Source organism: Oreochromis aureus, linkage group 6 (genome assembly GCF_013358895.1).
Source record: "Oreochromis aureus strain Israel breed Guangdong linkage group 6, ZZ_aureus, whole genome shotgun sequence".
Taxonomy (NCBI): domain Eukaryota; kingdom Metazoa; phylum Chordata; class Actinopteri; order Cichliformes; family Cichlidae; genus Oreochromis; species Oreochromis aureus.
The window spans coordinates 12,350,258-12,372,099 of record NC_052947.1 but is presented as its reverse complement, the minus strand read 5'-3'; the positions used below and the strand labels follow the sequence as shown (position 1 = coordinate 12,372,099).

Sequence of the window (21,842 nt, the reverse complement as noted above, 5' to 3'; positions counted from 1 at the left end):
AAGACTTCCCTAAACCTGCTGGTCTGGAAGTCCAACAGTTCATCTAAACAAAAGGCACTTAGAGTAAAACAGACATAGATATGTTTATCCTATCATAAAACAATAAAAGAAGGTATGCCCCTTTCCCACACTCCCAGGATGTGGGTGTGGGTGTGAAAGCCTGAGCACTCTGAAAAGGAGTGAACGCACCCCCCTCTTCATGCTGCACAGACCTCCTAGGATGAGACATTCTTTCAATATGCCATCAACTATATAAACACAAATGATTACATGCAGTATTCTACCATAAGTAAACTTATATTATTAAAAGATTATACTGACTACTAGAGTACAATTTCCCCTTGACAATTATGATTATGGATCGTTCTACAGGTAGTAGTACTAACAGACCCTCAGGGAGGTTACAATATGCTGTTTGTTTGGTAACATTTATTTATTTTCTCAGTGGCTTCCAATTTTAGTTTTAAGTAGAATGTACAAAGCCTCTAGTTTGCTATCTAGCAAACCAATGATGCTTAACGCATTGATTTTTGTAAAACAATCAGGTTGCAAGTTTTTTAATCCTCTCACTTTCCAGAAAGGGAAAGTCCTGGTTCCATGTAAAAATGGAGGAATAATATAATATACAGTGTACATACATAGCATAGAGTAATCTAAAGTAGATTAATGTTTTATAATTCAATGCATAATTAAATCAAAACCCTAAAAGACTGATACCTTTAATTTGAAGCTGTGTGTGGAACTTGCTCTGTGGGTTATTAATATTAATTAATATTCAGCTTAAACCCATTCAGCCTTACAAAAAATAGTGAAAAGTTGGAAGGATGGGACTGCAGTACAACTTCAATAAATGTCCTGCCTAAATTCCAGCAGTTATGTCCAACTTATTGCAAATTTAATTTGCTACATTTAGGTTGTCTGATTTGTTCAGTGAACACTTCGCCATCAGTACTCATCCATCAGTAGCTGCTATAACATTGTAGCATATCTATTTTTAGCTGAGTCTGATCAAACAAGGTCATTTTTTTCAAACCACTAATGTAGTTATTAAAAACAGTCTTTCAGGATATTGTTGAGCCACTGTTAGTGTGTACTGTACAGTCAGATAATTCCCTTTGTACAGTGGAATAACAGCACATTGTGTATTTTATTCCACTCTATTTTTTTTCATTAAAATCTCAGAGCGCATGTACACACATGAACCTCTTGCTCATGTGTACAAGATGGAGTTGAGAGCCATAAAAATGAATATGAAAGTGAAAAAGAGATGAGTGGGTGTTTGAAATATTTTTGGAAAAGAAGGCTTACTGGGACTGAATTTCACTTTGCTCACTGACTGAAACAAAACACTCAATAATGTATCGCTGATAGCAATAAAGATAAACATGAGCAAAGCACTAATAAACAGTAAACACAAAGGCTGGTGGGAATACAAGAGAGAATAAATTAAGTACTTCTTCAGTGGATAGGACTGTATGTACTTAAGCCTTCAGAGAGCGGTCTCGGAGTGAAAAATCCCAGAGAAAGAGGAGAATGTTGACTCTGATTTCTCCTGACAGTTTCCTGTCCTGCTTGCCCTCGGGGTGTGTATGTGAATATGCGGGCGCGTGTGTGTCTGTGCGTGCACTTTTGCGTGCCTGCTCTTGTCGGCGTCACTACCTCCTCTGGTCGATGTTCGGAACATATGTCTGCTGTCTCCATGGTAACATGATACATCACAGCCACACATAAGTCCACCTGAGGTCATGAATATTCCCGAGCCGGAGAAGGCTGCTTCATCTCTGCCACGGACTCGAGGAAAGATGACACATTAATGCCGGTGCTAAGTGGTCATCAGTTAATCGCATTTGTACTAATAAAAAAACATGTTGAAAAATAACATCAATTATTTATTCACTTCTGATCAATAGGACTGCTGAGTCTCAGAAGTAGTTTACGTGTGCGCATAAACTCATGGATTGAGGAAGCTGTGTACACATTTGCCGCGTTGATATGTCCGTTTGCCGTAGCTTACAGGACTTAGTCGGTCACCCGTCATATAGTACAGCTGCTGAATTAGCCACTGCTAGCAGAACACGCCAGAATTTCTGACTGAGCTATCGTCAGTCCAGTTGCAATGTGAGAAATGTAGGCCAATGTAAGCTTTGAGGTTTGTGCTGTAAATATTCTCCATGCTGCTGTTTGGCAATAAAAGGTTACCTACCTTTTCTGCTTTCTCTTATGTATCTGTGACTCTTACTATTTTTGCTTTATAGACTGTAATTAGCCACCTACATGGAAAAGAAATCCACTTAAGAGACAGGCAGCTTTATCGAAGTAATGTTTGTAAATGTGATTTGGAGGCTAGAATTGCCAAGTTAGGAAAAGGATGGCTTATGAACTATTTCCAAATTTTCTTATTTTTTTTCTATCCTTATTTGCAAATTAAATCAGGAGAAGCATGTTCATTATGCTAACAATCTTGATATTCCACATCACAAATCCCTGAGGAGTCCTATGGGAACCTGTTTCAGGGCTAAATGAATTTACAGAAAATGTATAAATGTTAAGAAATGACTAATAGATCTCGACATATTTAAGAACCTCGGTTCAGTTAGAGAAAAGTTTAATTACATGTAAACTGTGAAACTCTTCTACTGAGAATCAGATGCAAAGCCAACAAATCGTGCACATAATATTTCACAATATTAGCTTTCTAACTGTGGAATGTAACACACAGCAACTTTGGTGCATTACAGCAAATTAAGTTGAAATAGGCTGTAAATCTCACCTTCATAGGGAATTCTGATCATCAGGTCTGTTTTTAACACTCAGTACTAATATTTACACAATATTTTGTGGAAATGGTGCCATGTAAAATCTTACACTCTGAATCCAGTTTATTTTGTTAGCAGTAAGTAAGTAAAGTAAGTAAAATTTTATTTATATAGCACATTTCTAGATAAAAGATCACAAAGTGCTTCACAAGGTATAAAACGTAGTAATGGTGTTTGCAACTGGTCACAGACTGACTTCAACTGATTGCAGTGTGTTGGCAGTCTGTCTCCATTTGTAAATTAGACTATGGCAAAGTTTACAAATAATCAATCTGTGTGAGAGTGATGGGTGTCATGCTGCAGGTCTTTGGAGACAGAATTGCCTTGCAGTCAAAAGTGGTCACTGAGGGTACTGCTGTCCTACACACCTCGTATGCCTGACGCTTTATTGGCATTCATTTTGTGAGCTAGTATAGTTGTCACAACCCGGCTCATAGGAAGTGACAAACAAATGGGAGACCACACACAGGCTTCTAAAGGCTGTAAAACATATTTAATGAAAATAAGGTAAAGTAACTTAAACACAATGTAAAGGACATAACAGCCATAACTGAAACTTCCAAACGAACAAGACGGGAGCCAGAGACAGAGCCAGTCAGAGCAAGAGAGACCCAGCTGGTTCAGTCAAAGTGTCTTTTATATGCACTGGGACTGGCCTACTCAGGTGTGCTGCATCTGTAATTGGGTCAGCTCCACCTACCTGCAAAAACAGGTAAAAGCAAAAGCAAAACACAAGGCCAGCCCACTGGCTGTCACACTCCCCCCCATAGAACAGGGTCTTACCCTGAGTGGACAAACACAATCATTTACATTATGAATTTGCAGCTAGAAGAACATGTACCATGTACACCCACGCAACACCTTTCTCCATGCTGAAAGTCCTTTCATCTTCAGCACATCTCCAACCTCAGCAACCTTGGTACCTAGGAGCAATTTAAGAGGAAGGAAAACGATACTGGAGAGGACATACTTCAAAACATATGAGGAGTGAAGCTGCTGGTTACAAAGGGGCACGGGACAAAGCATCTGCCAAGACATTATCTTTGCCCTTAATGTGCTGGATGTCCAAAGTGTAAGGCTGCAAAAAGAGAGCCCACCGCATGAGCCTCTGATTTGGGTTCTGCAATGAGTTCAAGAAGGTGAGAGGGTTATGGTCAGAGAATACCTCAATAGGCCGAGCAGAATCCAAATATACTCTGAAATGCTGCAAGGCCAAAATTAATGCCAAAGCTTCCTTTTCAATGACTGAATAGTTCAGCTGATGGGAGTTGAACTTCTTGGAATAGAAACTAACTGGATGTTCAGTACCTTGCTTGTCAGCTTGGACTAGAACAGCACCTGCACCAATGTGGCTGGGATCTACATACAGCTTGAAGGGCTGATCCAGACGAGGTGCTAAAAGCACAGGTTCAGAGCACAGTAAAGCTTTCACATCCCGAAAAGCTTGCTGGCATGCTGCAGACCAAATAAACTTTACTTTGGCCTTCAACAAATCAGTCAGAGGAGCAACCACTGTTGAAAAGTTTCGACAAAACAACGATAATAACCGACCAGACCCAAAAATCTCATGAGTTCTTTTTGGTTACTGGAACAGGGAACTCTTTGATGGCCAACACCTTTGCATCAACCGCCCTCACATAACCTTGGCCCACAACCTTACCAAGATAGGTCACAGTTGCTTTTGCAAATTCACATTTTGCCAGGTTGATAGTCAGATTTCCCCAAACTAAGCGTTCAAACAGAGTGCGAATACGATCCAGATGATCCTCCCAGGTGCTACTATATACCACCACGTCATCTAGGTAAACAGCACAGCCTCTCAGCCCATTAACAACCATATTCATGAGTCGCTGAAATGTAGCTGGAGCATTGCGCAAACCAAAACCCATGACTGTATATGAATAAAGACCAGATGGTGTGATGAAAGCAGATATTTCCTGAGCTCTGGGAGTCAGTGGCACCTGCCAATATCCCTTCAACAGGTCAAACTTGCTCACATATTCTGCTGCACCAACTCGGTCAATACAGTCGTCAATATGAGGCAAAGGATAGGAATCGGGTTTGGTCACTGCATTTACTTTACGAAAGTCTGTGCAACAACGTGGTGATTTATCAGCTTTTTCAACCAACAAACATGGGGAAGCCCAGCTTGATGATGACGGCACTGCAATGTTGTTTTCCAACATGTACTGAACTTCCTTCGCAATTATTTTACTCTTTTCCTCAGAGACCCTGTAGAACCTCTGCCGAATTGGTTTTGCATCACCCACATCAATATCATGCTCTATCAAGGTTGTTTTAGAAGGTGTATCTCTAAACAAAGTTGGATAACTTTTAATTAATGCAGACAGTTCTGCACGTTTATCAGTAGGCAAATGGCCCAACAGCACATCCAAGTTCTGAAGAGTGTCTGAATTCTTCAGACGACCAAGCAATAAAGGATCATCAGGTGCTGCCACATCCTCCCCCACAAACTGACTGCGCCATTGTACAAGCAGTCAACGCTGGACTTCAAGTGGAAGGAGAAATGAGAGAGCCTGACAGACCGACGGACAAAGGACGAACATGATATGGTTTTAACAAATTAACATGGCAAAGTTGATTTCTTTTCCGGCGATCTGGGGTAGCAATCAGATAATTCAGGTCAGACAGTTTCTGTACTACGGTGTAAGGCCCAGCAAACCGTGCCTGGAAAGGTGACCCTGCAATCGGCAGCAAAGCCAAAACCTGGTCACCCTCACTAAACTGCTGCTCTTCAGAACGCCGGTCATGAAAATATTTCATCTTGACCTGAGCCTTCCCAAGGTTCTGTTTGGCCAACTGACCTGCCACATACAGTCTGTGCCGAAAACCATTAACATAATCTATCAAATTCACTGGTGGTTCACCTGATAACCACTTATCACACAGCACTTTCAAGGGTCCCCGAACTTTGTGGCCAAAGACCAAGTCATTTGGGCTAAACCCAGTACTCTCCTGGCACACTTCCCGTGCTGCCAACAGAAGCCACGGCAAACCTTCCTCCCAGTCACCCCTCATTTCTGTGCAATAGGCACGTAACAAGGACTTCAGCGTTTGATGGAAGCGCTCTAAAGCACCTTGGCTCTGCGGATGATAAGGAGAGGCTTTGTTATGTGTAATATTCAACAGCTTAAGAACTTGCGCAAATAGATTGGATGAAAAGTTTGATCCCTGGTCACTCTGGATAATCTTCGGTATGCCAAATATAGAAATAAACTGTGTCAATGCCTTCACCACAGACTTGGCTGTGATGGTGCGCAGTGGATATGCAGCAGGATAACGCGTAACCTGGCACATCACAGTCAAAAGATACTCTGAACCAGATTTTGATCTAGGAAGAGGGCCCACACAGTCAATGATCAAATGTTCAAATGGGTTACTCACAGCAGGGATGGGACAAAGTGGAGCAGGTTTAATAGATTGATTGGGCTTACCTACAACTTGGCAAATATGGCAGGTTTTAATGTAAGCTGAAACATCACGCTTAAGACGTGGCCAAAAGAAGTAGCGCATGATGTAATTGTAAGTCTTCGTCACTCCCAAATGCCCAGATTTGTCATGAGAACACTTCAACACCTCGTCACGGTATTTAGTCGGAATCACAATCTGGACAACTGGACGTCCAACACAGTCCAACCCTTGCGGACTCCACTTACGGACTAGTACATCCTTCTGCAGAAAATAACCCGAGGCCGCACTTCTAGCGTCAACACTAGGTTGCACCTGGCAAAACAACTCAGCCAAAGACTCATCAGCATGCTGTGCTTGAACTAGCTCTTGTTGGGAAACTGACAAATGTTCAGGAACAATCAAATCTTTGACAACCTGACACTCTTCTGCTTGAGTTACAGGCTCCGCATCCCTTTAGCTGCAGCCCTTGTAACAGCACAAGCTACAAAGTCAGAAAAACCCTGTTCACACTCATGGGACTCATTCAGAACTCTAGATTTAACAGGCAAAGAACTGTCAGCCCAGACGCGATTTCCAGCCAAATCATTGCCCAAAATCACATGTACGCCCTCAAGTGGCAAAGCAGGACGAACACCAATGCAGATATCATCATCCACAAAACTGCATGACAGCCTGACCTTATGCAATGGGGCACAGATAGTGGTTAAACCCATGCCTTGAACAAGTACACACTCACTAGTATCAGTAACCTGTGAAAATGGTAACACGGAGGCTAAGATAAAGAATCCTTCGCTCCTGTGTCACGCAAAAATCTTTACAGGAACTTTATGAACATCACCTGGGAGTGATACAAACCCATCTGACACAAAGTCCTCAAACCCCGAATAGCTCTCCGAGTCAGACTTAGTCAAAACTGGCATTTCCTGAGGGACTACTGAAATTTCCGTGCAGGAATGGTAAGAGCCACAGGCTTAACCTGTTTGCCTGTACGTGCCAACTTGCTTCTCAACAAGGGACATTCTGCTTTCCAGTGTCCATCACCATGGCAGTAGTTGCAAGCTTGACCAAGCTTACTGGGCTTCACACCACCATAGCCTTTTGCAGGATCTGATGACATAAACTTAGTTTGACCCAAAACTCTAGCAGGAGCACCAACTGAAAAAGTGTTTCTACCAAACTGCCCCTTATGTGCCAAGACATATTCATCCGCCAATTTAGCAGCGTCAGAAACTGTTTTCACTTCCCGCTCGGCAATGTAAGTTGCCACCTCAGGAGGAACACGCTCTTTAAACTGCTCTAATACCATTAATTCACATAAATCCTGGAAAGTAGACACTCCCAGTGCAGAACACCATCTGTTGAAGTGTTTAGTCAAATCCCTCGCAAACTCTAAATGCGACTGCTTATCAGACTTTTTCCATGATCTGAAACGTTGACGGTAAGCTTCTGGTACCAACTCATACGCTTTCAGAACTGCATCTTTAACAGTAGCAAAACTCTGACAATCAGCTGCACTAAGTGCTGAATAAGCTTCCTGAGCCTTCCCAGTCAAAACAGACTGTAACATAATCACACAGTCAGCTTCTGGCCATCCTCTCAAAGCGGCAATGCGTTCAAAAGGGAGAAAAAGGCATCTGGCTCTTTTTCATCAAATGTTGGCACCAAGCGCAAATTACGCACAACATCAAAAGTTTCAATTCCTTGTGGAGAAGACTCTTTAGCCTCAACACCACCTGATAACTTGCCCGCCTTGATTAGGTCTAGCCGATACTGCTCTAGCTCCATCTTTTCCTTTTCTAAAGAATGCCTCACACGTTCTTTCTCAATGCTCAGCTTGTCTCTTTCCATTTGTAAGAGTAACAACTCCTTTGCTGCTCAAAAGACAAAGCAACGGCAGTTGAGACCACAGACTGATCAACCTCTGCCACTAAAGCCTGCATTTTACGTGGCAACACGCCTGTCTTTACTAATGCAGCCTTCAATACTCCTTTAATCTCATCTTTCAACCGCTTATCCCCAACGCCTACATCATAATGTTCAACAAGTTTCAACAGTTGTTCTTTAGTACAACTGTTTAAGAGTTCCTCCGATGGAGACTGAACAAAAGCATCAACTGTAGCCATAACAGCAAAGTATTGATCTTGAAATGCAAGTGAAATCAGCACTTCCCCACTAACTGCCTAACCAAAATCTACGTAACTGAAGCCTAGTCTTCATGCAGTTACTACGGTGGGTACTTACGCACTAAAACCACCAGAAAGAGAAGGGCAACTGCACAAACAGCGACCCCCTCAATTCTGGGGACGTGCTCCCGAGACGACTGCTCTAACCGTGTTCACCGCAACAGAAATGTCAATGAATGAGTCTCAAGAGAGAAACACTCCTTCAACCTAACAGGGAAAGCACTGGTTTTAACTTATGCACATTCAACAATCAATACAGCTCATATGCTCCAAAGTTGACTCAAGACAGCACATCAGCACTAGCTCCACCAAACCTAAGCCTATAGGAAAACATCAGTGTTAACATGACTGCCTCCACTCAATCCCCCTAACAAAACGGCCTCCCAAACAAAACACACAGCAAACCCAGAACATCAAACCACCACAAATAACCAAACGCATCAGCAATTAACTCAACAACTGCCTACAAAGCAAGGCCTAGCCAAGACACAACCAGACAAAGCCAGCCAAATAGATGAAATCAAACAGCACTAGCTGCAATCAGCTGCAAACAGACCAGCTCTCAATCAAACGTCAGAAAGCTTACCAAACCAGGGTAATATCCCGGACGAGTCCCCATTTGTCACAACCCGGCTCATAGGAAGTGACAAACAAATGGGAGACCACACACAGGCTTCTAAAGGCTGTAAAACATATTTAATGAAAATAAGGTAAAGTAACTTAAACACAATGTAAAGGACATAACAGCCATAACTGAAACTTCCAAACGAACAAGACGGGAGCCAGAGACAGAGCCAGTCAGAGCAAGAGAGACCCAGCTGGTTCAGTCAAAGTGTCTTTTATATGCACTGGGACTGGCCTACTCAGGTGTGCTGCATCTGTAATTGGGTCAGCTCCACCTACCTGCAAAAACAGGTAAAAGCAAAAGCAAAACACAAGGCCAGCCCACTGGCTGTCACATAGTATACTATAAATAGATTTTGTCTGAATATGGTCAGCAAACTGGTGCAGTGGTGAGCGCCATTCAAGAAAGTTCATGGTTTAAACCTGCTGGCTCGAGTCTTTCTGTGTGGGGTTTGCACGTTCCTGGTACTCCAGCTTCCTCACACATTCCAAAGACATGTATGTTAGATTAACTGGTGATTCTGAATTGGCCAGTCAAACTGGTGACCTGTCCAGGGTGTGCCCCACTGTTTGCTTATAATGAGTGCTAGGATAGTCTCCGCCCACTCTGCAAGCCTGAATTTAAAAAATGATTAAAAAGTCAAATAGATGAGTGTTCCCAATAATGCATTCATTAGTGCTGGGTGATATGACGATATATATCGTGTGAACGATAGAAAAGTGTCTATCGTGCCATTTGTCTTCTATTGTTTCTAACCCAAATTTTATAAATTATTACATAAAATATATCATTAACCCTTTACAACCGGTCGGAGCAGGCACGCTCCGTTTTGCCTAACTATTTTTAAATCCCTGTAAAACTGGAACCACCTAAGGTAGCGCAATATTTTTTTTTTGCATGTGAAACTGGAGGAGTTGTACTTACATCTTATTCCATTAGCTTGCCCTAGGTCACGGTTTCCTTCCACATATAGCTTTGCAAAAATTGCATAAGAAGCACTTGCAGCAACAAAAACATAATATTCCAGAAACACGCTTTGCCGATGTTCATAACACGTCCTACGTTAGCATATACGTCAGCGCGAACTATCACATGTCCGCCATTACCTGCCCGAAACCGGAAGTGGCGTCATTTTCGCGAAAGGGCCTTATAAGCCTATGTTGGTGTTGCTGTACATAGTGCTGCTGTACGTGCACCCGGATTTGCGACATACTTTATGGTAAGTCAAAACAAAGACTGCACCCTCGGCACTTGCTGTTTACAGACTGCGTACTTTCCAGATGAGCACAGGTCAGGTGGTATATCGTGATATATATCGTTATCGTGATATAAAATAATTCATATCGTGATAAACATTTTTTCCATATCGCCCAGCACTAGCATTCATATTAAGACATTTCTAATAATGTAATCTGTTTTTATTGTTCTTTCACAATTTTAAAAATTGCACTGTCAAATTTTATTTTCAAAATAAATTACTACATTTTATACACAACATATACATCACTCTACTCTTAACTGATTTTATATCGAGACGGTGTTACTGAACCTGGACTGAAGCAAACATTTTGGAGTTGATACAATGTCTGTATACACAAATACAGTGTTACATGTGTTACATAAAATTCACAAGTAAATGGCCAGATAACGTCTGGGCAGTATTAACCGTGTGTGCATGTGAGGCAAAGAGAGACGCTTTAACGATTCCAACAAGCTGCATTAGTACAGTGTCCACCCAGCCGTAAATGTATCCAGGTGACAAACCCAGCATCACTGCCAGTTCATATATTATAATGTAGAGAAATGCACCAATTGCAGAACTACTCAGAATTCCAACAGCAAAATCTTGTTTACCCAGTTTGTTTTCTTTGCGTCTTATCGGGAATGCTTGCTGCATATAATGTTTTGCATTGGGATTAGCTCATTGTCACTGCATATAAATACCCTTGCTCTTCCTCACTTGGCATTCATTGCTTGGTATTTTAATGGTAAAAACAACTGGCCAGTCCATACTTTCTTTCTGTTTATATATTTAAGTCAGAACTCTAAGTTGGTGATTAGTGGCCAGCTAATCACACATTAAAGCAGGTGACCAAGGCAGAGCGGTGTTTTGTATCTCTGATTACAGATTGACTCGAGCAAAGGCAACGATGAGAGAAATCTAAAATGATAAATGCAAACAAACAAACAAACACGCCTGTCCTTATGAATGTTCATCTTAGGTGTCAGCTGTAACTGACTCCATGTTTTATGTATTTGTGCTACTGAGAATCAGGTTAATCACATTTATTAAGCTGAGGTCTTTATCATAGCACTCACTAAATCATTTCGTCAGATGTTGCCATTAGTTGTTCAGCGCTCAGTCACATTAGTAGCGTTTTTTAAAATGTGTAAACAAAAAGCTGATTAGAATATAAATATGTATTGAATTGTTGCTGATTCAGTTTTGGTGGGAACTCCACACAATGTTTCTTTCCCTCTCCTTTTCAGCCTCTTCCCGACTCTAGAAAAATGCCAAAATCTGCATTTAAATTGCAAGCTATTAATCTGCATGTTTCTGATTATTCAATTAATTTGGTGAGGGTGAAAAACAGAAGGCATCCTGTGGAATTTCTCATTGGTGCTGCTGTTGCTGTGTGTGTGTGTGTGTGTGTGTGTGTGTGTGTGTGTGTGTGTGTGTGTGTGTGTGTGTGTGTGTGTGTGTGTGTGTGTGTGTGTGTGTAGGGCTGTTCGATATAACGATATATATCGCATGACGATATAAAAACGTCTATCGTTTCATTTTACGCTATCGTTTGTTTCGTGGTGTCGCAAAATAAACTGTTTACGGCAATATTTTTTCATCGTTTTGATGGTCACTGTAGTGGCTATATTAATTTCCTAAAGTTCTCTCTTTCTCTTATATTTAATATAACCACACTACGAACGGACAAGCGCCTGTTTTATGCGCGTATGTTTAGCAACAACAACGGTAAAACCATCGCGTGTCCACTTGTTTATGTTCCACATAAACCTTTCACAATAAAGCTCAAGATCCTGTTGAGCCTTTTCAAAATAAACTGAATCACATGAAAGGGCAGATTATTTACGGATGAGAAGCAAAACAAGAGCCGCCAGGTGCTAAAAATTTAACCTTAGACTCAAAAGTTAGAACAGGCTTTTCCCCGCAGCACGCCGTGTAATAAATACTCAAAGAAAACGGCGGCCGTTACAACTTATGTCTATAAATGTATAGTTTCATGCATCTGTTAAAATACTCGACTCCAGCTGCATGACGCGCAGCTGGAAACACTTCCCGCAAGTCGAGCTGCCCGAGATTCACAGAATTTGTGATTTATATCGTTATCGGGACGATAGAATTCTTATATTGGGATATGAGATTTTGGTCATATCACACAGCCCTGTGTGTGTGTGTGTGTGTGTGTGTGTGTGTGTGTGTGTGTGTGTGTGTGTGTGTGTGTGTGTGTGTGTCAGAGTGCATTTGAAAATGTTTTCAAATGCACTGATTTCTATTTGAATGATCTAATCGTGGTGTAAAAAGATGCAGTGAAACAGAGGGAGGAAAGAACTAGACAAAGAAGGATAGAGAAGAAAAGTCTACTCATTAGCGGTGGAGAGTAGAGGCAGAGGTCAGCTGATTTGTGAACTGCATGTCACCACCTCAATATAGAGCCATCTATCACATCCACACATGTGCAGCCAGATTCAGGACTCAGTGTTTAACGTGCAGTGCAGTTTAACAGGCATCCCTTGTCCAAGCACAGTGAAATTTTCTGTAAGTATTTCAGGCATTACTGATTTAGGGAAGTGGAAAATGATTTGCTGAAGAGCACTGATTAATCATCATCTTTCCCCTCCACAATCTAAACTTCCAAACAGCTGTGCCAATCAGTTGTAATAACACAAACAGCTCATCAAATGGAAATGAGAAGCCAGACTGCTTCACTTCTTCTAAAGAAATAACATTTGCTGTGTTGTGGCGTGAAACGGTGATTCCAAAATCCCAAGTGTTGCCTTTTTTAAAGGTGAATTTAAGCACGTGGAGTTGCCATGTTTTTTATTTTTGTAACACAATAAGCCACTTAATGATATTGGTGATATCTGCACTAAATGAGAACTTGGAAATGGTAACAATTACATGCAACATTAATATTACCCCGTGAATACTTTAATAAAGTCATTTAATGGGCTTCATTCAGAAAGTTTCCAATATGACTAAAAAAATAAATTGAGTTTTTTTGCTTTTTGTTTTCTTTTTGGTTGTAAAGACAGAGAGCTTATTTTCTCATTACTTTTTAAAATCATTAAAAGAACCATTTTCACCCCAATTCACCCTCACGTCATGTCACAATACAACAGAAAAGAAAACTTTAAATTGGTGAAGGGGGCATTACAAATACGAGTGGTTGTAACCTGGAGACAAATGAGTTATTTTTAGGCTTTGTCCACACAGAAAATCAATTTTATATAATTGGCTCCATCTGACTTGCTTATATCACCTTAAATTAAACTGTTACATCTAACTGCTGACATTTTCCTGTATTTTCTTGCTCACCAGATAGTCGGCATCATGAACAATGGTGCAAAAAATTATAACACAATGTCAAATATAAATAAAACCAGAATCCCCAAATCCCATAAATCCATATTTTATTCACAATAGGAAATAGAAAATATGGAAATGTGTAAAATTTTAAGAGAAAATAAGGACATTTTGAATTTGATGGTTCTCAAAAATGTTGGGACAGAGCCATGTTTACGATTGTGCAGCTTTTGAAGCTTGGGTCAAGAGTAGACAGCCATTTCTGATAATAACTTTATTATATAAATCATATATATATAAATATATATAAATCACTTTCCAAAAAAGTGCTGAATAGCTATTTGAAGGTAAAAGGATAAATGAATAAAAACATATTTTAAAAAACAGATAAATTAAAGAGAACAGCAATAAGAATGAGTAAAAACTCTAGGCATAGAGTTGGGACACGCAGGATAGGGTGAACAAGTGGGTCTTTAACTTGGCTTTGAAAGCCCCCACAAAGCAGGCCTGCCTAATATCTTGCGGGAGGTTGTTTCACAAAGTTGTGGCACGAAAAGAAAAAAGCACGATCACAAGCAGCCAATACTGATTTTCAGCCTTCTTGATTGTACACCAATTTCTCCAAATTATCAGGACCTTTTCATTATGATATGTTTACTAGATCAGGAGATATTTGAAGTTTTTTGCAATTTGACATTGAGAAACATTATTGTGAAAATGTTCAACAACTTGTGAATGCACTTTTTATATCCAGTCATGTTGCTAACCTAGCTGGCTGTAAAATGTTCCTCCACTTAATTTTCCAGCTTTTTGTTACCCCGTCCCAATTTTTGAGGCATTTTGCTGACACCAAATTCATTTTGAATTAAATATGTCGTCTATTTAAATTAAATATGAATTTGAGATTTTCAAATTATTGCATTCTGTTTTCTTTACATTTTACACTTTCCCAAGTTTGGTGAAGTTGGGGTTGGAATCCCACTCTCTATGGAGAGAAACCTTTTCAAGGTCAGAAAAATAATAGCGTTGATTATCGTGCTGCGTATCTTTTTATTGGCATGACAACAGAGGGCCCAGGGTTTTGTCTTAGCCTTGTTGTCTTTCATGTGTCTGATGGCGTAGGTGTAAACCTGTTACTCTGACCCATTCTGCATTCAGAAAGGAGCATTATTGTCATTCAGGAAGTATGCAGCTCCTTGCTTGGATGAGGTCACTATAAAGCCCCACCCTGCATCTCAAGCCAGGAAGCATCGATTTCCTTTAATTGGATAGACAAATGAAAAGATGAATGGGATAGCACTTCTCCTCTCCATTGTTGAGTTGTCCTTAGTTTTTGTGCACAAGTTTGTCTTTTTAGATTCTCAGCCCTGATCTTGAGGAAACAAACAGAAGTTTTCCTTCATTTCTTCCTGCTTTCATGCTGGGTGAGGTCGAAGTCACCTTGTTGGAGGAACCTGTGATATTTGTGTTTACGGCACGTTAATGTCACCTTGGTTGTTTCCTACACGTTTTCAAACGTAAACAGAACCTTGTTGTTTTCATAAAGGTCAGATATAGTTAAAAACACTTCTTAGCGACGCGTGAATATGCAAATAGGGATTGATAAGGTCAGTATTTGAATAAAGCTGATTTAAAGGAAAAAATCTCCCCTGACCTTTGATTAACTTGGTTTGAATTTCCCCTGCACATGAAAAGAGAAATGTGAAAATAAATGTAACAAGTGGCGCTAAGCCTATGGCCCGTTGGGTCATGTTCATTTAAAATATGCGTCTCTTTTAGCCAAAATGACTCCTCCCCTTCATCTGTACTTAAACAGAATTGTTTATGAGTGCATCCGATATCAGTTTACCAACTACTCAGTACAAGTACAGTTTGGAGACCTATTGATTTACTCAGGCACATATGTGACCTTCTTGGACATTAAAAGAACCAAAAATCGCCTTTCATTCATTTATTGATTTAAACAGTTCTTCATATAGTAACAGTTTGTTCAACAGTGCTTTGATCTTTTTCAGCCTTTATCAGAGTTTTACGTCATCAGAGTTATGTGCAGAGTTTGAGCCACAGTTCACTTTCACTTCAGCTTTTTTTCCCTTTTTTTTTAAACTTTCAGTTTCCCTCAAAAACTTAAAAGCTAATACATTATAAAGCACTGTTACACAGACGCAGCACATTTAGCTGTGATTGAGGGGGGAAAGCTGTTTTTGATGGGCCATTTTTGTGTCACTGCATTTCTTTTTATGAATAATTGGCTGAGGGTCAGTCCTCTCGCTGTTTTGGCAGGAGAAATATTCTTTCAGCTTGTTCCAATATCCCTTGCTTGACGGCCACTAATGCATAACTAGCTGAGTGTAGCAGCTGGAGAGTAAATACAAAAAGAAAATGACACCATCATAACAAACATCATGAATAAACCCTTGATCTGATTCACAATCATATCAATTAAACGATGTCTATTAGTGTGTTAAGATTAGTTTCCCCTGAAAACAAGAGTTCATGTCATGTCAAGGATCCTGATACGAACCACTGGAGGGACTGTAAACCTGACAAATGGCAGCATTCAGTCTTTTTACTTCAGGCGATATTTTTCTTTCTACTAGAAACATAAACGCAACAAGGTTATGACAGCTCCATTTACTGTTAGAAGTATGGGCACTTGAGAGGTGGAGTGAAACATACCTGGAAAGTTGATGGTCAACATCAGTGTGAAAAGGTAATAACTGAGTACAGAGAAAATGTACATCTTGTTAGGTAACACAAGAAAATACACAGGACTATTTAAAAAAAACTAATTGAAAGTTACCAACTTGAAGACTAAAACCACCACTATTGCAGAGCAAAATCTGTGTAGATCGATCAGAACTTTCCAGTGTCCAACATGCCCAGAGGATTGATGTGAATATCTTCGGCGAGCCCTACTATTCCTGGTCAAAATGTAGCTAGTGATGTGATGCTGCCATATCTGTCAGCCACTGAGTCCTTTGCTGTTATCTAGACTTTAACGAATATATGGACAGAAATTTGGGGTACTAAAAGACAACCCCTGATGACCTTGCTGAAATAGTTACACGTCTGCTGGCTCAATCATCTGGACGTAAGTGCGGGTCGTCCGGTAATTTAGTTTATGGTCAAATATTTGCTTAACTAATGACCCTCGCATCAGCCTGAGCTGTCCTGTGTGTTTAGCCCTAATTAGCAAATGTTAGTGTTACAGAGGTAGTGTCATGACATTGTCAGTGTGAGCATGTTAGCAGGGTGATGTCAGCAGTCGGCTCCAGGCACCACCACTGTGCAGCCTCACAGAGCTTGTAGCATGAGTGCGGACTTTAAAGTCTGCAAATGGCCGAACTGAAATCGAAAATGGTGAGCTTAGTATAGCCTCAAAAATGAACTGTAGAGTTGAAAGTTTTCAGACTGTAAAGTTATAAATTACATAATCGGAGCGGTGCTGAAGCAAGGCAGTTTATGTGCAAACATTACTGGAGTCTGGCTCTTGACCGCCTTATTCATTATGCTGTCTTATTGTGTCTCCATGTTGCTCTGTCTCAGTCCCAGAGCACTGCTGCTCCAGTTTTTTTTTATCTATAACCTTTAGTAATCTTTGTAAATCTCTGTAACCTTTGTTCAGGTGTGTGTGTGTGTCTGATTCCACAATTGGCCACTTAAAACACAATTGTTTTGTTCAGTGCTGTACTGTTTCGCCTCACGTTGAGGCTGGTATCTCAGTTTCCCTTTCTAGACGACTGTGAGAGTCCTCGCAGTCCTCGGCCCCCAGAGGCCTCCATCAGCTTGTCCACCCCGTCTTTCACACGCCCACTCTTACGTGTCTCTCACACACAGACTGCCGAAGACAAACTAGTCCCAGTGTTTTCTCTTTGACCTATGCGTTCCATGTTCTCCAAGCCACAACGTTTTTTTAAAACTGTGTGCATGCACACGTGTTTGTATGTGCGTGCCTGTGATTTCGCAGCTTGAGGATATGGTGTAGCTTTGAGACGGCAGCGCAGAGGGGAAAAAAAAATCTCACCAGGGATTGTCAGGCAGTTAGATGAAGTGATGGGAAGTAGTCAGAGAAAAGATGGTGTGATTAGGAAAGCCTTTGATTATTTTACAGGGAAATCAAGACTACATGTGAAGATTTTTTTGAAGAAGTGACCAAAGCCACATTTCTTTCAGGTGTCCTAATTACACACAACTATGATCAGGATCAGCTAAGCTGGTTTTCAGAGTTAAACTTTTTCACTACTTGTAAAGTAGTATATCCTGCTGGCATCACTATTTAAGAGTGCGAAGAGAGGATCAACGCAGCGTAGTATCAAAATATCTTTGCATGGCCATATTGTATTCAATGAACAAAAAAGAAAACACAACATATAAACCTCAATAAAAAATATTACATATTTGTAAAAATATAAAACCATAATATACATAAAATACACAATTACTTAGAAGAAATCAATGAATACACAAACACTTCAGCCAGTGCTTCCTCAGACTGGATGAGTAACGGGAACACTCACTGTTGGATCAGTGAGTATTTTCTTAAAAGTGCTTTAAAAGTTTAAACACCCACAGCTACAAACATCTGACTGGGCATAGGTATCCTATGAAGGATTCTCATTGCATCATTATGTGCAAAATGCAGCTTCCACGTGCTACATTATTTGTAAGATGACCACGAGGGTGCAGTATATAGCACTGTGCGATACACTTTAAACAAAGCCACTGTAACTGGAAGTGAACAAAAGCTGAATTTGCATGCAATAGTATTTGCCTGCACATAGAGCTTATATCATTGTCTGTATATGTCGTCATCATTGTTTATTTGATCAGTAATAACGTGCCCAAGGTATTTCACCTCAAGAGTATTTTGGGAAAGTTTAAACAAAGTTTAAAATTTAGCTGTTTATCCTGCTTGGTTCTACATATCAAGATTGCACTTTTAACAGCATTGTACTTTATATTGTATTACACAACATTAGGAAGCTCCTGTAATCCAGCACTGCTTGGACTAAAAACAACCAGGTCAACTACATACATAAGATGATTTATCAATGTTTTACCTAATATGCACCCAGTGTTACAGACTCTCAGCTGTATGGACAAATCATCAACATATAAATAAATAAAATTGGAGACAAAATCCCACCGTGTCTGACACCATTGCTGACACCAAAGGGTGCAAAATGCTGCTTCCCCATTTAACCTGCATCTTCTGATGAGCGTACCAGTAAGAGAGAATCCTCACAGTGTATCCAGGAACTCTGCATCGCTTCAATTTATCAAAAAGTTTTCTGTGGTTCACTCGATCAAAAGCTTTAGAGGCATCAATGAAATACATGAGGACAGATTAATTTTTGGCCCTATACAAATGGACTATTTCCCTGAGTGCATATATGCATATGTCAATGCCGTGCTTTCGTTTGAAGCCAAACTGATTATCCAGGGAAGAGATGACCACACTAACTCTGTCAAACAAGATTCTTTCTTGCACCTTAGATGAAATACTGGCTAGTTCAATTGGCCTATAATTATCCAGACAGCTCACTTTTGCAGCTTTATCCTTCATAACTGGTACAAGTGAAATACACAGCACTGAGTCTGGTAGTATGCCATGAATCATAACCCCAGTAAAGCAGAGCGCTAGAAGAGGAGCTAGCTTTAAACTAGCATGTTTTAAATGTTCTGCAGTGATGTGATCCAAACCACAAGCTTTACTATAAGATAACCTATGAACTGCTTTATATACTTCATGTGTCCTTACAACTATTGTTTCATCACTCATGTCAGAATCATCCTCATATGGTTCACTTTTTATACAGTTAAAATATGCACTGTAATGCTGTCTCCATAGTGCTGCAATGTTATCTGCCCCAGAAACACCTTCAACAGTTAATGGTAGAGATGGTTTATAATTATTGCTTATGGTCTTCCAGCCATGGCCCAACATTGATAAGCTACACGAGCTTCATCGTGGTACATGGCAACATGTTCTTTCCAGCCGGGTCTGATGTTAGGTTTCTTATGCTTATATTGTTTATTAAGCAGTGTACCACTTTCATACAGAGCAGGCACTATATCGTCATACATGGAGTAGAGTTTATGTTTATGCACAACATTCTTACAGTTGACATAGAAAAAATATCTTCTTTGGGCAAAAAAATGTTGTTCAGATGTTTATCAGTATTACTATAATAAGCTAAGAAGTCATCTTCAATAAATGCTGACCAGTCTAATTTTACACTATTAGCAATATTAGCAATATTATTTCTAGTTATTGCTGGCATTTGTTCCACATTCACAAAAACCAAAAAATATCATGGGGTGTCCTGTGATTCAACCCTGCTGGGATGAATATTTAGGCAAAGTTGTTCCATCGTCTGTAACTAACTGTGACTAGAAAGTGAGAACTGCTTCCATTTGAGAACTGGTTCCCAATTATAAACTCGAGATTCCTTTAAGCTTAACATTTCCTTCCTTGCAGTGACTTCCTGACAGTTGTGCATTGCAAAGCATTGAGTCAGACTCATGACTGTGGAGTTTTGCATGTGGGTCAGGTGTGCTAAGTCTAAACTGTCCTCGGTGTCTACACTGAGACTCGAAAATAAAAAAATAAAAACAGTTGTATTGATGCTGTAAATCTCTGGAAGCATGCTTTTTTTAAGATAGTTAATTAATAAGACGGTAAAAATTCAACACTACAAAGAGAATCAGTAATGGCATAGGTATCAATGAAATCTTAGCTATATATATTCATACACATAACTAAGATGAAACAATTTGTCATCTTAACAAAACAAATGTTTTATGTTTGATATATGTTTGTATAACACAAAGACAGGACATCTTGAAAAGTCCCACAGCAAAGATGTCCCACTGGTCTGGCTGCCATGATGTGCTTATATTAGCACAACATCTGACAGGAGGCTCTTGTTTCATGTCACCTTTCCTTTTCTTTCATTCCCGTCTACATCCTGTTAAGTCAGTTCAAGTAGAGTCCTAATCATTCCTGAAGCATCTTTCTCCTTCCTGTATTTTAGTAAAAGTGGAAGTAAAATTGTTATTTAGTAGCATTAGCTCAGTTTCACTTCAAATGGCAGATTAGTGCAGATGTACCAGAAAAATGCCATCACTCAGTAACAGCACAGGCTCTGCAGGCATTTAGCACGAGATGGTTATAGATAAGGTTAATTCAAATATTTCAAAGAATAAATTACAACTGGTACACAGACATTTAGGAAAAACAAAATATCCCAAAAATAAATCATCTGCATGTAAGAAACTCTGATTATATGGTTGAAAAGAATTAGAAAGGAGTATAAGCATCCTACCCCTCCTTCTCGTCCAATGAATGATAGCAATACTCATCTTAGTTTCAAATGACCTGCCAATGGCCCAAACACACACACACACACACACACACACACACACACACACAAACAAATTGGCTGTAATTTCTAAACAATTAATGCAATCTGCACTTTGTGATCGTTTGATTTAATATCCACTCTGGTGCTGTACAGAGACTCAATCACCAAAAAAATTAAACAAAATAACAAATATGCCACCCCCACCACCACCCAATCCTAATGACATGGTGGGAGTAAAATTACTCTTACATTAGAATTGGACTTAGTACATATATGTTGCAAGTGTCTTTGAAAAAACAGAAACACACCTATGACATGATTTAGTTTAGCTTTTCTTTTGAAGCAGAACATTTCTAACAGACTTTGCGGCTCTGACTATAAACTTTTCATTCATATTTCCAAAGAGTGACATTGAAACAGCAGGTCAGTGTATCTGCGTTTCCTGAGCACGCTCCATACTGCGTTTAGCCTCACTTAGACATTGTGCAGTCAGCTAGCAAATGCCATTAGTTCAGGTATCCACTCCTGTCAGCCATTAGAGATTTGTGACTCTTCACAGAAATGAACAGTTCACTTCAGGTTGTTGTGTGAGAGGAAGCGCACTAATTAGCTTATCAAATAATACTTTTTACAACACAGTGATGCACTACCTTGCAATTTCCAGCTGTTTTGTTCAGTCTTAGAAATAGTGATGCTCAAACAGGATCCGTTTGTCAAATCATTAATTATCTGTTTTTTTCCTAATGTTTTTTTAACTCCAGGTCTCACACAGTGAGAGGACATTTACAGAGTTGCTCCTTCAATAAAAGTGCTCCTGTTGGAAATGATTTAGCGCGGGATTAAATCTTTGTCTGTTAATACTCTTTGATTTAT

The 21,842-nt window shown here is 39.9% G+C and overlaps 1 protein-coding gene across 1 annotated transcript in view; it reads left to right on the top strand.

Annotated features, from left to right (window-relative positions):
* mad1l1 (mitotic arrest deficient 1 like 1) overlaps positions 1 to 21,842 on the top strand; it is a 69,527-nt gene that overhangs the window by 46,642 nt on the left and 1,043 nt on the right. The gene's annotated exons all lie outside the window — the stretch shown is intronic.